Here is a 15,660-nt window from a genome sequence, read left to right as displayed (position 1 = left end):
GTTCTGACTCTCAACCTTGTAGATGCAAAAGTTGATTTATCCACATCTAAGAAAGGATGAGTATTTTTGGAAGTGAAATTATCACACTAACTAAGAACATAGAGAATATTGTATAGAACTAAGATGCCAAGTTATCAAATTATACTGAGATTTTTGCAGTACATGGGCTGAAATGTTAGCATTGTCAAGCCTAGTACAGTCTCTCCCATAGCTGGAATTATATGAGATGCTGAATTATAATCAGAATCGTGTTTGGTGAGCAAAGAATCACAACAAGGGAAGTTAATTGGATAAATTTTTAGAAACTCGCCTCAGCCAAAACAGCTTAAGACAGTCCCCCTCACAGTATGGACAATCTTGCCCAGAGGGGATAGCAAGGTTGAAGATACTAGGAATGCCCCCTGGACTTTGGACAGTTTCTGGGCTTGAACAGTCTATTGGCCTTTTTCTTAAGTCTTATGCAAGACCAGAAATCAATTTGTCATCCTAGGAGGACCCTCCATATCTGTTCTCTAATTCTGTGATTCACAGGGTTCAACATTTGAAGTAGGGTAACCAAGATTGTTCCTGGAATGGGGAGCTGTCCCTGGTCCTGAACAACCATTAGCAACTCAGATCCTACTGAGTCTTTTTTTTTTTTTTTAAGATTATTTATTTATTTATTTGACAGAGAGATCACAAGTAGGTAGAGAGACAGGCAGAGAGAGAGGGTAAGCAGGCTCCCCACCGAGAGAGCCCGATGTGGGACTCGATCCCAGGACCCTAGGATCATGACCTGAGTCGAAGGCAGCCGCTTAACCAACTGAGCCACCCAGGCGTCCCAGATCCTACTGAATCTTAACTAAATTTCTCCCTGAAATTTAAAACCTATGCTGTTAACAACACCCAGTCACAGTCAAGGAAGGGGGGGTGGACAAAAGTTCTATAAAAGGGTAAAATCCAAATGTTATGCACAAAAACTGTATGCATTTTTTATGCATAGAAGTTTCATGAAGAAACTTCGGAAAATGCAAAGAGATATAGAAAGAAAAATACAGTAAGTGCTATTTTTGCTGCTCTCTAACTTCATGATAGAGAAAGAAGGCAACAAAGAAAATATACAGAGGCCCTAATACACATACATAATATTAGAGAGCAAAGCCTGTAATCAGAAAACAGAAACACTGAGTTTTTATATATACATGATACATTTATAAGATTGAACACATTAGACATTCCCCACAACAAAAAAAGTATGAACAAAGTAAAGAAGGTAGAAGTGCTTCAGATGACATTATTTTATCATAATGCAATAAAGCTAGAAATTACAACACCAAAATTTAAAAACTCTCTCAAGTTACTCTTATGTCAAAAAGAAATCAAAATAAAATTTACAGGGGCGCCTGGGTGGCTCAGTGGGTTAAGCCGCTGCCTTCGGCTCAGGTCGTGATCTCGGGGTCCTGGGATCGAGTCCCACATCTGGCTCTCTGCTCAGCGGAGAGCCTGCTTCCCTTCCTCTCTCTCTGCCTGCCTCTCTTGTGATTTCTCTCTGTCAAATAAATGAATAAAATCTTTTAAAAAATAATTAATAAATAAAATAAAAATAAAATTTACAGACTATTTAGAAAATAGTGACAATAAAAGACTACATATGAAAAATAGTTATAGTAGAATGAAAATAAACAAATTAAGTGTTAATTAAAAAATTAGTAAAGGATACCTACTCTTAAGGATGCAGAAATATGCATTAATAAACATGAAAGCAGAAATCAATACATAAAGAACAAAACATAATTTAATAAAGTATGACATCTTGTCAGGAGGGAAGAAAATTTTGAATTAAGGGAAGGATGGGATGATTGGGGTAGAGAAGAAAGAAAACAGTTCAATGAACAAAGACAGTTGGAGAAGCAAAGGCAGAGGTCAAATGTGTGTGTGTGTGTATTCAAATTGCCATCTTTCAAATGACTGCAGTTCCTTGTAAAATATTTTGCTCTCCATGTAAGTCTGAGGAGCAGTTCTCTTTTCTACTCCCCTTCCCTCCCATACACACACACACACACACACAGAGGCAGAGAGAGAGGGAGATTTCATACCCCTCTCATTCTATATTTACATCTCAAATGGTATTTGTATTTCCTTTATTTCTTTTTAGGATAGCTCCCATTTCTCTGCTGTATACAAAGCTACAAATTACCAGATGCTTATCCTGGGCCAAGTGGGACATGACAGCTTTTCAGACATTTTTGCTAAACTCACACCAGAATTTTCAGGCATTATGCCCATCTTATAGATGAAGAAATTGAAGCTCATACAGTTTAAGTATTTTTCCAAAGTTACATAGTAATTCAAACCTAAATCTCTCTACACGGAAGTCAATTTTTCATGATGATACTATACTGCCTCTCTATGGATAGAGGTAGAGAGCACATATCACATACCAATAGAATTTGTACACAGAAAATTGTTGGGAAGGAAGGCTAAGATGATTGATAAAATCAATATCCAAATGGTCTCAGCGATCTGAAATGACTGACTGACACTAACATGAAGAGCTCCCTTGGGGTTAAGTTCAAAGTACTATATTTAGGGAGTTAAAAAAAAAGAGTTTTACATATACTGGATCCAGAAGATCTGCTCTGATGCAGTTCATTTGAAAAATTCCTCAGCATTTTGGGGCCTGTATGCTGCTTATACGAGTCCATGTCCCAGCAGGAAATGGCAGTACTGTCAAAGAGTTTAACTAAGAAGAGTTTAATGGAGGAAGTGTCAGGGTGGCCAACTAGCAATCGTAAATCACCCAGGCACTGGCATCATGGCTTCCATGGCTTCCCAACGGGAGCAGAGACTATAGGTAGAAAGACACATTCCTCCCCCGCCCCTTTTTTTTAATGGTTCAGTACCTTTTAGCTCTTATCTCCAGAACTCACACTGGTGACTCCCATTGGCCAAACCCAGCCAGAAGCTAGAGGGCAAGGCAACCCAAGGGAGAGATATGTTCCTTAGAGATTAGTCTCCTAATCTTTCAGGGAGGACAAAGCTGGGGAACTGATCTGGCAGGGAAGCAAACAGAAAATAATCAGCACATTCATGCTCATCCAGCAGAGTGACGCAGCTACTAAAAAACCAAAACTAGCCCCATCTCAGGTCTATTAATATATATTCTAGGTCTTGAGCGTCAAAGATCTCAGCCCTACACAGACCAGTATGCACCTGGAAATCACGCTCCATCTGATGCCTCCCAGAGAAGGAAGTGTACACAAGAGGTGCATCCCAAGAAAGCAGGATGTCAACCCTTACAAAACCTGGGGCTTTTGCCATACTGGATAAAGACTCCAGAGCGACAAGCTGATGTTAGACACGTGCAAGAGAGTTATCGGGAGGCAGAAATTAGCTCAACATAAGCAATACATTCCTCACCTCTAGACCTCTCCATCAGTGACTTGGAGTACCCCTCCAAGAGTATCCCTCCCTCCCTCATCGCTTATGGAACTCAGTCATAGCCTAGGCTGCCACCTGCCGTTGGGGCCACTGCAGAAGCTGTTTCTGTGCTTGACAGAACATTTCTTCCCTCCTCTCAGCCTCACACTCAGCAACCTAATGCTGTCAACTGAGCCCACAACCCAGTCCTACTTAAACAAATGATTGTCTTTCCCGCAAAGGACCATGTAGGCAAGACCCACGATCCTGAATTTGTTCAGACGTCTTCCCTGCTACTGGCAGAGGTGTGAAAACTGTCAAACCTGCATACGCTGTCTGAATGGTGCAAAATATCCTGAAAGAGGCAAATATCCTGAAGCTCAGAATGCTTCCACATCCTATCCAAACAATAAAATATTCATCAAAAATGAGCAGTTCTGCACTTAATTTTAGGCCTCATCTTATACTTCTTTTCTTGGCCATATGACACCCAGAATAGCTTTCTTTCTTTTTTAAGACTGATTGATTGATTGACTGACTGAATGATTTGTGAGAGAGAGAGAGAGAGAGAGCATGAGCAGGTGAGAGAGGCAGAGAGAGAGAGGGAGAAGCAGACTCCCCGCTGAGCAAAGAGCCCCATGCAGGACTTGATCTCAGGACTCTGGAATCATGACCTGAGCCAGAGGCAGACATTTAACTGACTGAGCCACCCAGGAGCCTCTGAATAGCTTTTTCTAACAGAAAGAATAAAAGCTTGTTGAAAGCATGGGGTCTCCAGATAGAGGAGCAAATGCCTGATTCTGGAAGGCCTTCAACAGAAAATGCTATCATAATAACAGAAATAACTGTTCCTAATCCATTCAATGAGAAAAGAATATGAAACAATATATGTACATATATATGTATGTGTGTATTATATACATATATTAATATGCGCACACACACACTTTGCGCATATACAGTCCAGAGACTTGAAAGTATACATATACATGAAGAAAATTATACTTATCTCTAGGTAGTAGATTTAGAGTTGCCTTCTGTTTTCTTCTTTTTGCTTACTATATTCTCTATAATAAAGGTGGATTTTTTTTAAAAGAATTTATTTATTTATTTGACAGAGAAAGAGAGAGATCACAAGTAGGCAGAGAGGCAGGCAGAGAGAGAAGGGAAAGCAGGCTCCCCGCTGAGCAGAGAGCCCGATGCAGGGGCTCGATCCCACGACCCTGAGATCACGACCTGAGCTGAAGGCAGAGGCTTAACCCACTGAGCCACCCAGGTGCCCAAATACAATAAGGGTGGATTTTTAACCAGGAAAAGGCATTTATGTTGTGTTCTTTTTTTCTTTCAGAGCAAGAATGGCTACAGAACTGTGTGGGTAGGTAGACTTCTAGAAACTTGACTACTTTGGAAGGTTGACGTAGCTCTACTCCTGCCATCGTTTGGCTTCTGACCTGGAGGGTCCATAAAAATCGGCTTTGAAGCCTGGCTTGGGTGTGCCATTTCACTGTGAAGGCAGTTTCATGGATCATGAACCACAGAAGTGATTTCAGCCCTGCAGAGCCCAAAACCCAGAAAGCCCATGCAGTCCAAACAGATGCTGGAAAAGAAAGAGCCGATCGCGGAAAGCAGTGGCCTTTAGAAAACACCCGGTTAATTACCTTGGGAGATTAAGCTGAACTCCACTCAGCTCCCCAAGCTCCCTTATGTAATTGTAACATAAAATGACTTGTTTTATTGAAGCCCAAAGGTCCTCCAGTGACGTTACGAAGGGCAGGGTGGAGGGAATGGTCAGCTCCCATGGAAGCAAGAGGGCAGCGTCTCTAGAGAATTTGAAAACAGTAATCAAACCGAGTCAAACCGTGTCTGCGCTTCAAAAATCACTATCAGCAATGGCACCCTTTCCTCGGCATGTCGCCGAGGACTTTCCAACTGTCCTAGTGAAGGATTCACGGATGGGACAGAGGATTTTCTTCTCCTGCCTTGAAGAAAATAACCTTGTAGAATTTTTGGTATGTATCTCCCTTCCTCTCTTGCTTCCTTTCTTAACTCCTTTTCTTTCTTTCTGTTTATTGGGGGGTGGGGTGGGGTACTGTGGCCCAGAGAGGACTGGGGAAGAGTACAGAAGACAGGAATTCCTTTAAATAGAAACAGTGTCGATGAGTCACCTGTGTCCCAAAACCCTATCAAGGGACAGATGTCAAGATTGGATGATTTCTGTTGATTTGCTACTTTCATTAGAACAACATTCCATCTCTCTCTCTTTTTTTAAAGATTTTATTTAATTTAATTGAGAAAGAGAGAGAGAGAGCTTTGCGAGAGAGAGCATGAGCAGTGGCGGGGGTAGGGGATTTGGGCGGGGCAGAGGGAGAAGCAGACTCCCGGCTGAGCAGGGAGTCCTATATGGGGCTCGATCCCAGAGACCCTGAGATTATGACCTGAGTCAAAGGCAGATGTTGAACCAACTGAGCCCCTCGGGCGCCCCTAGAACAACATTCCATCTTAACTGGATTGTAGGGTCATATTGTCTTTTCTTCATTTAGTAGCAATATTTGCCCCCAAATTTCCTTAGTTCTTTGAGGAACTAAATTTTTTTCTTCTTTTATTCACTCCTACAATTATATGGAGCTTTTCTGTAAGTGTTAGGGCTTGTTTACCCAAGGACACTTTTAAGATGAATTTTCTTACATACTATATATCACTTTCCAGGCCAGGTGTATTATAATATTTTTATGCCATGTGCTGTTAGAATTACCACCTTGACCTTTGCTTTCTGCATTACATCTCTGATTATGTATGGTTAATTGCATATAAATTTCATGGGGATTAAAATACCTTAATAATATATACTCTTCATTTTTGTCCATATGATATTTTTAGTTTTGAAATTCTTTTCAGGTAATGTTGAATCCCAAGTACTGGGGAAACACCCAAAGGAGCAATTCTATTCTTATAATCCTATTGTTCTAGTTCAACTGGAGTTCTCTCATCTAAACCACAGCGCAATTGAGACAGAAAGGAATCATTTTGGTTTATAGACTTGTATGAACTCCAGAATTCTGACGATATACAGATAGCAGTGGGAAAGACCAAGGCCTTGAAAAATGCTGGAATATGAGGTCCTTTTTTACCTGGTTTTAACGCGTTTTAAAAATCAACTTTTATAGCATTGTTTCTCTCAGTGTTCCTTGAAGATAATAAACTCTGTTCTCCCCAGGGTCAAATGTATAATCAGGTAATCAAGCGAAGTGCTATGGAGAGGTACAAGTCACGTCGGCTCCAAGGCAACCGAGCTGACTTATGAAAACCAGTAGTACAGTGGGACCAGATGTTTTCAACAAAGTTATTTCGTACAGTTTTGTTTCGGTAAATTTTTATTGGCGTAGTGACTGATAATGTAAATAACCAAAGCCTCAAAGTTATCCCAGAAAGAGTTAAAAAAAAAATAATCTCCCTTTTGGGGCACCTGGGTGGCTCAGTGGGTTAAAGCCTCTGCCTTTGGCTCAGGTCATGATCTCGGGGTCCTGGGATCGAGCCCCACATCAGACTCTCTGTTCGGTGGGGAGCCTGCTTCCCCCTCTCTCTGTCTCTGCCTGCCTCTCTGCCTACTTGTGATCTCCTTCTGTCAAATAAGTAAATAAAATATTTTTTTTAAAAATCTCCCTTTTGATGCCACTCTATTCCTTGACAGACACATGTACAGGCCCCCTCTAATAATAAAAATAGTATTCTTACAAAATTAATAAATACCACTTATTGGGCACATAATACATGCCAGACATTGTACTGAGCACGTTTGATATGCCATCACATTTAATTCCCACAGTAATTCTGGGAGGTAAGCATTATTGAGCGATTTAACGGATGAGGAAAAGGAGCTATTTTTATCCATGAGAACATACTTCAATAATGACAGGAGTTCTCTATTTCACTTTCTACACTTAATAATAGCTCCTTATAAAGGCATTCCTTCATTATCAATAAAGAGACAACCACGCAGACATTTCCCAAATGTTACAAAGCAGATCCATTATACTTCCTTACCTCTTATCCAGTCCTATAAGTACTCACAGGGATACTGTTATTTGGGAAAATGTATAACTATTTAAAAAAGCTTTGGATAGAGTGCCTTAAAGTTGTGATTGATATACATATCTCCTATCTGCAGGAATGTCACTGAGAAATCACGCTCCACAATAGATCAAAAACCCTCAGAGGAATTTTTCTGTCCTAAGCCACAGTGGCAAAGGCTGCTGGTTGATCCCAATATCCACTCTCTCCATGTTTCTTACTATCAGAACCCGTACTAACAGATCTTAGCTGGGCACAAGGACACTTGGAATAAAAAGCTAATTTTCTAGGATCACTTGTAGTTAGGCAAGGCCCTTGGAATAAGTTCTGCCTAATGGTATAGAAGTATTGTAAGGGAATCCTATGACATCTCTATCAGGGATCTGACTCACCAAGGGGGTCATTGTTAATGGCGGCAACAGGTTATGTGCCACTGAATAAAATAGGGGTTTTTGACACTATAGTAATACAAATAATAACTGAAAATATTGAGATTTTTGAGGGGGAATGAGATATTTACATAACCTTAAGATAGCTGCCCACAGGGGCGCCTGGGTGGCTCAGTGGGTTAAAACCACTACCTTTAACTCCGGTCATGATCCCAGGGTCTTGGGATGGAGCCCCACATCAGGATCTCTGCTCAGCGGGGAGCCTACTTCCCCCCACCCCCTCTGTCTGCCTCTGTCTACTCGTAATCTCTCTCTGTCAAATAAATAAACAAAATCTTAAAAAAAAAAAAAGGAAAGCTGCCCACAAATTACAAATTAACTACAAAAGGGAAAAGCACAGCTTAATGGGTGAGAAACTGGAAGAACTACTTCAGTCCAAACTGCTCTAGTCATCCCGAAGACAGCAAGTCAAAATCATGAGCCAACCAACAGGATCCAATGAGAAAAGAAAGCATTACTTCCGTGACACTCTTGTCAAAGGTTCAGAACGTGCATTTAACAAGGAGGGAACATTTGACAAAGCCAAACCAAGGACAGTCTACAAAACAGTGCCTGTAATCAAAGTACCAAAGTCATGAAATCCAAGGAAAAAACTGAATGGACAGGAAGTTGCTGTTGGCTACTTGAAGAGACTTGGAATTGATATGCATAGTCCCTCGTCTTTCTTTGTGGAGGATTTTATTGCTGGCACTGTTGACAAAACTTGAATGGAATCTGAAGATTAGATGGTAGGTAGTAAGCTGGAGCTCTTTCCCTGAGCTTGGTGGTTGTACTATGGTTTTGCAGAATGTCTTTTTTTGCAGGTAATGTATACCGAACTCTCCAAGGGTTATAGGATGTCACATAAGCAGTTACCCCGAATGGTTCTGTAAAAAGGTCTTTGTATTGTTATTGCAACTTCCTGTACATTTGCGACTGTTTCTCAAAAAAAAAGATTTTCCAAAATAAGTGAAAGATACCAAACCACAGATTTGGAAAAGTACTGTAACACTCAAGTGTGGTAAGGACATAAAAAACTGTACTCACTGGGGTGCCTGGGTGGCTCAGTGGGTTGGGCCTCTGCCTTCGGCTCGGGTCATGATCTCAGGGTCCTCAGATGGATCCCGGCGTCGGGCTCTCTGCTCAGCAGGGAGCCTGCTTCTCTCTCTCTGTCTGTCAAATAAATTAAATCTTAAAATACCAAACAAAACAAAACTATACTCAGGTACATCCTAATAAAACCTGACCTCACCATTGCCTGCTAGCTCCCAGCAGTAGGTCCCATTCCCACCATCCCCACAACCACTAACAGGAATTTCCAAATGTCTTTTCATCTTGGAGGTATAAATCCCTTGAGACATTTCACTTTATCGAAAGGAAAAGGTCCTTCTCCTTTCCTTCCAAAGCTTTCCTCCTTTGCTGTTTCAGAAACTTTGATGAACAAGACTTCCATTTTATTCAGGGTACTTCCAAGCCCACAGCCCAGAGGTGCAGACGACTCGATCACAAAAATGCACGGTAGATGTCCAAAGGCTGGAGAGTCTGCAATATTTCTACTTTCAGAACTCCCCGTGATATAAAGCTGCATCAAATCCAATTCCATTCCTCATCAAGGGTTTTTTCCCTCACCTTGAGTTAAAGAAAATATCAGACCTTTACAACCCTGTTGTTATATTTCAGTATGTTGTTGCCCCCAGAAGCAAATTCTTAGGTAAGACAAACACACAGCCCTCAAAGGCAAGTCATACATTTTCAGATATAGGTAGGGGAATTGCTTATTGTGGTTTGCCCAGGACAGTCCTCATTCACACCTGTTGTTCCTGCAGCACCAGCTTTCACTCTCAAAGTGGCCCCAGTTTGGACTACAAATTACCCAGTCACTGGGAACAGTGTAGATTAAAACAAATTGGAGGGAAAAATCTGTATTTGGTAGATACTGAATATCTGACTTTCCTGTTTAGGTGGTTGGCTAGGTGTTGTTATCTTGATTTCCCAGGATCTGAAACCCATTTATGTTTGGGAAACCCACCATTGTGGGGGTCTTAGAGCAAGGCAGGGCATAGGCAGGCACGTGGGCTCATGCTCTAAGCTTGGTATGTCACAGAATATCTTCGCCAGAACTTGGAATCAGAAGCAAGTGACAAGGCAGCATTATCAGAACTTACTCTGGCAGTAAGAGAGGCAACCTCTAGAAACTACTGTCCGGAGCAGTGGGGGCTGCTGGCAGTGCCCAGGCCCTCTGGTGGTGTCAGGGTGTCCTTGCCTCATGACCTGCCTGCGGTGTCGACTACTTATTTTTCCTTAGTTCTTAGATATGCATTTTCAACTTGATTCTCCAACTTTTCCATTAATTCCAAGAGCTAGCTACTTGAGCTAGCTAACCTTTTCTAATTCCTTTTTTCCTGTTGCTGACAAGACTTGGCTTCTACTATGTATAACCAAGAAAGTAAGTATAAGCAGCCTACAATCCTAAACAGAATTCATACTTTTTTTTTTTTTTTTTTTAGGAAGTCTGTCTCAAAGGTGAATCAAATTCCCCTGTTCTGGCTCAAAATGCTGGTCGAAACTTTCAAATGGCAATCACCTGGATTTTTTCTTTTTCTTTTTTTTTTTAGAGAGAGGGGTGGGGGGCAGAGGGAGAGAGAGAGAGAATCTTAGGAACATTCCATGCACAGTCCAGAATCTGATGTTGGGTTTGATCTCATGACCCTGAGATCATGACCTGAGCCAAATTCAAGAGTCAGACGCTTAACCAACCGAGCCACCCAGGGTCCTGTGCAGTCACCTGGACTTTAAAAAATATCTCATTCTCAGTGAAGCACCTGATTTCACAAAGAACATTCTGGTAGCTGCTGGTAGCTGCCATGGATGAGAGGCCATGAGGGGCGTCTGCCTCGGGACAGAAGCAACTTGCTCTGTCATTTGATTTCATAAATTTCATCCTGCATGCTTGAATCTCTCCTAAATCATCCACAGAAAAAGGGAACAAATATCTCCCTTTGAGGGGATAAAAAGCACAACCCTCCTCTCCAGCCTACACACACACACACACGCACGCACACACACACACACGCACATGCACATACACAGGAAAATTTCCTTAGAAAATATTTTGACTTTTAGAAGATATTACAGTTAGTTTGTTTGCTCAGGCAGATTTTAATATTCCTTTGAGATGAAGTTATTTTCCTAGGCAATTGTACACCATCTCCATGGAACATGGAAGTGTCAGAAGGGCAAAGGGCTTTGCTTCAAATCAAAAACTGACCCTACTCTACCAAGAAATTCTCTGAGTCCAGCAAAAATAGGGCAGACATTCTTTCTGAGACGACCTTGCTTCCCTGCCAAAGACTTACACTGAAAGCTCTAAATGAATGTTCTGAGACCCACTGGCCAGCAAAGCCCACTTGGTTAATCACATTCCTGTCTTTGCACTTGTTCTGGGCTACTGAAGGCACCGAGTGTTTCTCACTTGCCCATCACTGAGGAAACCTAAGTTCACTTTGAAATAGGGAACCCAGCCATGTTCGGATGTTGGTGACATTCTGGGAACTCTGAAGACTGGGCCCTTTCTCCTCATTTTATTTAAGTTTATTCTCCTGCCCATGTCCTCAGGTCATCCCCACTGGCAGCCCATTAGGGCCCATTTGCAGGGCTCAGTCTCAACTTTGGTCAGAGAGCCCCGTGGGGTTGCACTGTCTCCTGCCAATCCGGCTGGCAGCTAATCTAGGAGGTAGTTTCTTCTTGGATCGCGATTCCAGAATGCATACAGAACATTTTCTTCCTCCTTTCCACTCCTCTATCCCCTCCTCTCTAATCAAAACAGATCAAACTGAGAAGGAGGGAAGACAAGGGAATGCAATCAGACCCTTCAGACTTCGCTGGATGTCAGATTTCTTTATGGTTATATGATCGTGTATAACAATATTACATTTATTTAGCAACTAGCCCCTTCCAAGCACTCTACAAAGTGACCTGTGGGTGACAGGAGATGTAATTCAATCCTTGTAACAACTCTATAGTATAGATACATTTCACAAATACTATTGTTATCATCTCATTTCAGGGAACCTGATGCAGAGAGAAGTTAAATCACTTTTACATTTTCATAAAAGGCAGTTAAGTCCCTGAAATTCTTGTTCTCACCCTCCCCAGGCTCCTCCGCAGGACCACCACACCGTGTGATAAACACTGTAAATGGGTTGGTGCAAAGTGCCACGAAGCATCAGGGACCCTGAAAGACACAGAAAAATGCCACCCCCCGGCAACCATGTCCATGTCCTAATCCCCAGAACCTGTGAAGATATAAGGTCACATGGTGAAAGAAAATTAAAGTCCCAGATGTAATTACATTTGCTAGTCAGCTGACCTTCAAGTAGGGAGATGATCCTGGGTTGTCTGAGCAGGTCTGATCTAAGCACATTGGTCCTCTAAAGAGGGAGAAGGAAAGAGGAAGTTCAGGCTCAGAGGAAAATTTTGAGTTGGTCCCTGACCGGCTTTGCAGATGGAGGAGGGGAGTCACGTGGCAAGGGGTGTAGGCAGCCTCTAGAAGCTGACAGAGTCAAGAAACAGATTCTCCCCCAGGGCCTCCAGAAAGAATCCAGCCTGCCAACAACTTGCTTTTAGCTCAGTGAGACTTTCTCTGACTTGTGACCTCCAGCACCATAAGACACTGAATTTGCATTACATTAAGCCATGAAGTTTGTGATAATTTATTATGGTCATGATAGAAAACCCATACAGATGCCCTGTCCTGGATGATCAGAAGCAGATGGAGATGGTGTCTGAGCAAAGCTGGCAAAATGTGGAGCAGCTTTCTGGACAAGAAAGTGGCGTGGAGAAGGGGATTCTCAGCAGAGAGAAGGACAAACACCAAGGCTCAGAGCACGACACAGCATGTGGGCAGGGGACAGCGGGTGTCCTAGGAAGGTTGGCACAGGGCAGGAGTTCAGAGTAGCAGAGAAGACTCCAGAGGGACCTGGTGTGCAGAACAAAGAGTGAAGATTTTATCTTGCAGAGAAGGATAACTGTTACAGGATTTCTAATAGAGACAAATTTTTATTTCAGAAAGAACACTCTGATTACATTATTTAATAACAACACTCATCAGATATGTGATGAATATGGAGAATGAGCTGGAGGAGGGACAGCATAGAGATGAGGAGAAAAACTCATCATCTGAGCAAGAGATGATAAAGGACAGAGACAGGAAAGCTGGAGGGCATAGCGGATTTGCAAGATACTTAGAAGGTAGAGTTAATGATTTGTTTGATGACTTGTTTGATGTCAACAAGCTTCATGGCTTCAGAGATTAAGAGGATGCTACTATTTGACAAGACAAGAAAGAAAGAAAGAAAGAAAGAGGAAAAGGAAAGGAAAAGAAAAGGACAACTACCTACATTGGAAAGAGGGAAGCTATTTTGTTTTCAAACAAATAATAATGACAATTACAATTTATTAAGTGCCTATTATGTGCCAGTTCTGTATGTACATTACCTCTTGTAATACTCATACTAACACTGTTCTTATTATTTTCATGTGTCATATGGAGAAAATGAGGCTCAGATTGGTTAGAAAGAATTTTTCCACGGTAACAGAGCTAACTGTTTGAACCATGACTCTGCTCGGGTATAAGAACAAAGATTTTCTTGGAATAAACCAACATTTTCTCCATCCATTCCTCCATTCTGCCATGTGGCATGGGACATGCTAATGAGCAAAGGGGCTTTACGATGATGTCCAATAAACAGCTGAAAATTCAAGTCTGCAAGTCTCCTTTCAGGACTAGGTATTTAAAGAAATTGGCTCTAATCAGCACACAGGCTGCATGGCTGAAATGGCCTAGATTAAGAAGGAAGGAGGAGACCGGGGTGCCTGGGTGGCTCAGTGGGTTAGGCCTCTGCCTTCAGCTTGGGTCGTGGTTTCGGGGTCCTGGGATCGAGCCCCACATCGGGCTCTCTGCTTGGCGGGGAGCCTGCTTCCTCCTCTCTCTCTGCCTGCCTCTGCCTACTTGTGCTCTCTCTGTCAAATAAATAAATAGAATCTTAAAAAAAGAAGAAGGAAGGAGACCTTGGGAGGACACACTGTTGAAGGGATGGGCTGAGGAAGGAAAGACAGGGCAAGAGGGGCGCCTGGGTGGCTCAGTGGGTTAAAGCCTCTGCCTTTCGCTCAGGTCATGATCCCAGGGTCCGGGATCGAGCCCCGCATCGGGCTCCTTGGCGGGGAGCCTGCTTCCTCCTCTCTCTCTCTCTGCCTGCCTCTCTACTTGTGATCTCTATCTGTCAAATAAATAAATAAAATCTTTAAAAAAAAAAAAAAAAAGACAGGGCAAGAGATGAAGGTGTGCCAGAGATCCAGGACGAAACAGAAGACGGAATAATGTCACAGAGCCAAAGGGACATATCAGCTTCAGCAAGCCTTCACGAGTATGTGCTGGTCAAATAGAATTAAATACAGAATCTTTCCCAATCCAGAATTCCTCTTCTCAAAGGCAGTAGAGAAAGAAAATGGGTATTTGTTGAGGAAGAGCTAAGCTGGAATGTGAGGCACCTTACTGGCTGTCTGCTCGGAGATTGCCAAGACGGACAGAAACCTCACTCTCCTATACAGACAGGTAGATACAGCCGGTTACATCATGTGCTTAAGACAAGCAATAACTACTCCTCAAGTAAGAGAGCCGGACGGCTCCATTTGTCACACACATTCATCCCAGCTTTACTTAGCCGTTAAGGGGGCCATCTGTGTTAGCTGATGGCTTTTTGCAAAGGAAAATAACCTTTTCATTTCTTCATAGCAGGAGGTATTTTGAAGTTGGAGCAAGGCACCCACTGTCACCCAAGGTAGGTTCTTCACCTCCCACAGAAACTGGGAGAGAGCACCGCTCTCTCCCTTGATGTTTCTATCCAGGAGAGATGGCTCCTGTGTCCTTGAAAAGACATTCTTGGGGAACAGAGCTGACAAAAGGAATGGGAAGTCTTCAGAAGGACTTATAAATGCATCTCAGAGCGGAGAAAAATTTATGATTATGAAGTCTTCTTTTTTTTTTAATTTTTTTATTTATTTGAAGTGGAGGGGAGCACGAGCAGGGGAAAGGCAGAGGGAGAGGGAAAAGCTCAGTGGGGAGCCTGGTGTGGGGCTCGATCTCAGGACCCTGGGAGCCTGACCTGAGCAGAAGGCAGACACTTAACCGACTGAGCCACCCAGGTGTCCCAGGAAATTTAAGTTTTCTAAGAAGTCTCTTATTTCCAACAGGAAGAGTCAAACCTCTTATTTTTAATTTGTGTTTGTCCTTACATGTGAATGTGGCGCCTCCAAGCACTGAAGTAAGATAGCATTTGACATGGATGGAACTAGAGAGTGTCACGCTGAGTGAGATAAGTCAACGGGAGGAAGACGACTTTCAGACGATTTCACTCCTATGTGGAATTTCAGAAGCAAGACAGAGGATCGTTAGGGGAAGGGAAGGATAAATAAAACAAGATACAATCAGAAGGGTGAAAAATCACATGAGACTCTTAACTCCTAGAATTAAGAGCACCTGGTACCCAGTATCGCATTCAGTATCCCAGAGTCATAGCTAGTGTGAGAGGGCCAGGATTCAAATGCAGATATGAGTCCAGAATTCATGATATTTTCACCACTTTCGGCCCACCAATCTTCTTATATAGTGTCTCTCTGAGGGAAAAAAATCAGTGACACACAAGGTCAGTCTAGGGCCAGTGAGTGACACTAGAAGGTGGGGAAACACCTGTAATAGGGCAGTGCT

Source organism: Meles meles, chromosome 17, assembly GCF_922984935.1.
Source record: "Meles meles chromosome 17, mMelMel3.1 paternal haplotype, whole genome shotgun sequence".
Taxonomy (NCBI): Eukaryota; Metazoa; Chordata; class Mammalia; order Carnivora; family Mustelidae; genus Meles; species Meles meles.
The sequence above is the reverse complement of the archived record's forward strand: the minus strand, read 5'-3'. Positions refer to the sequence as shown.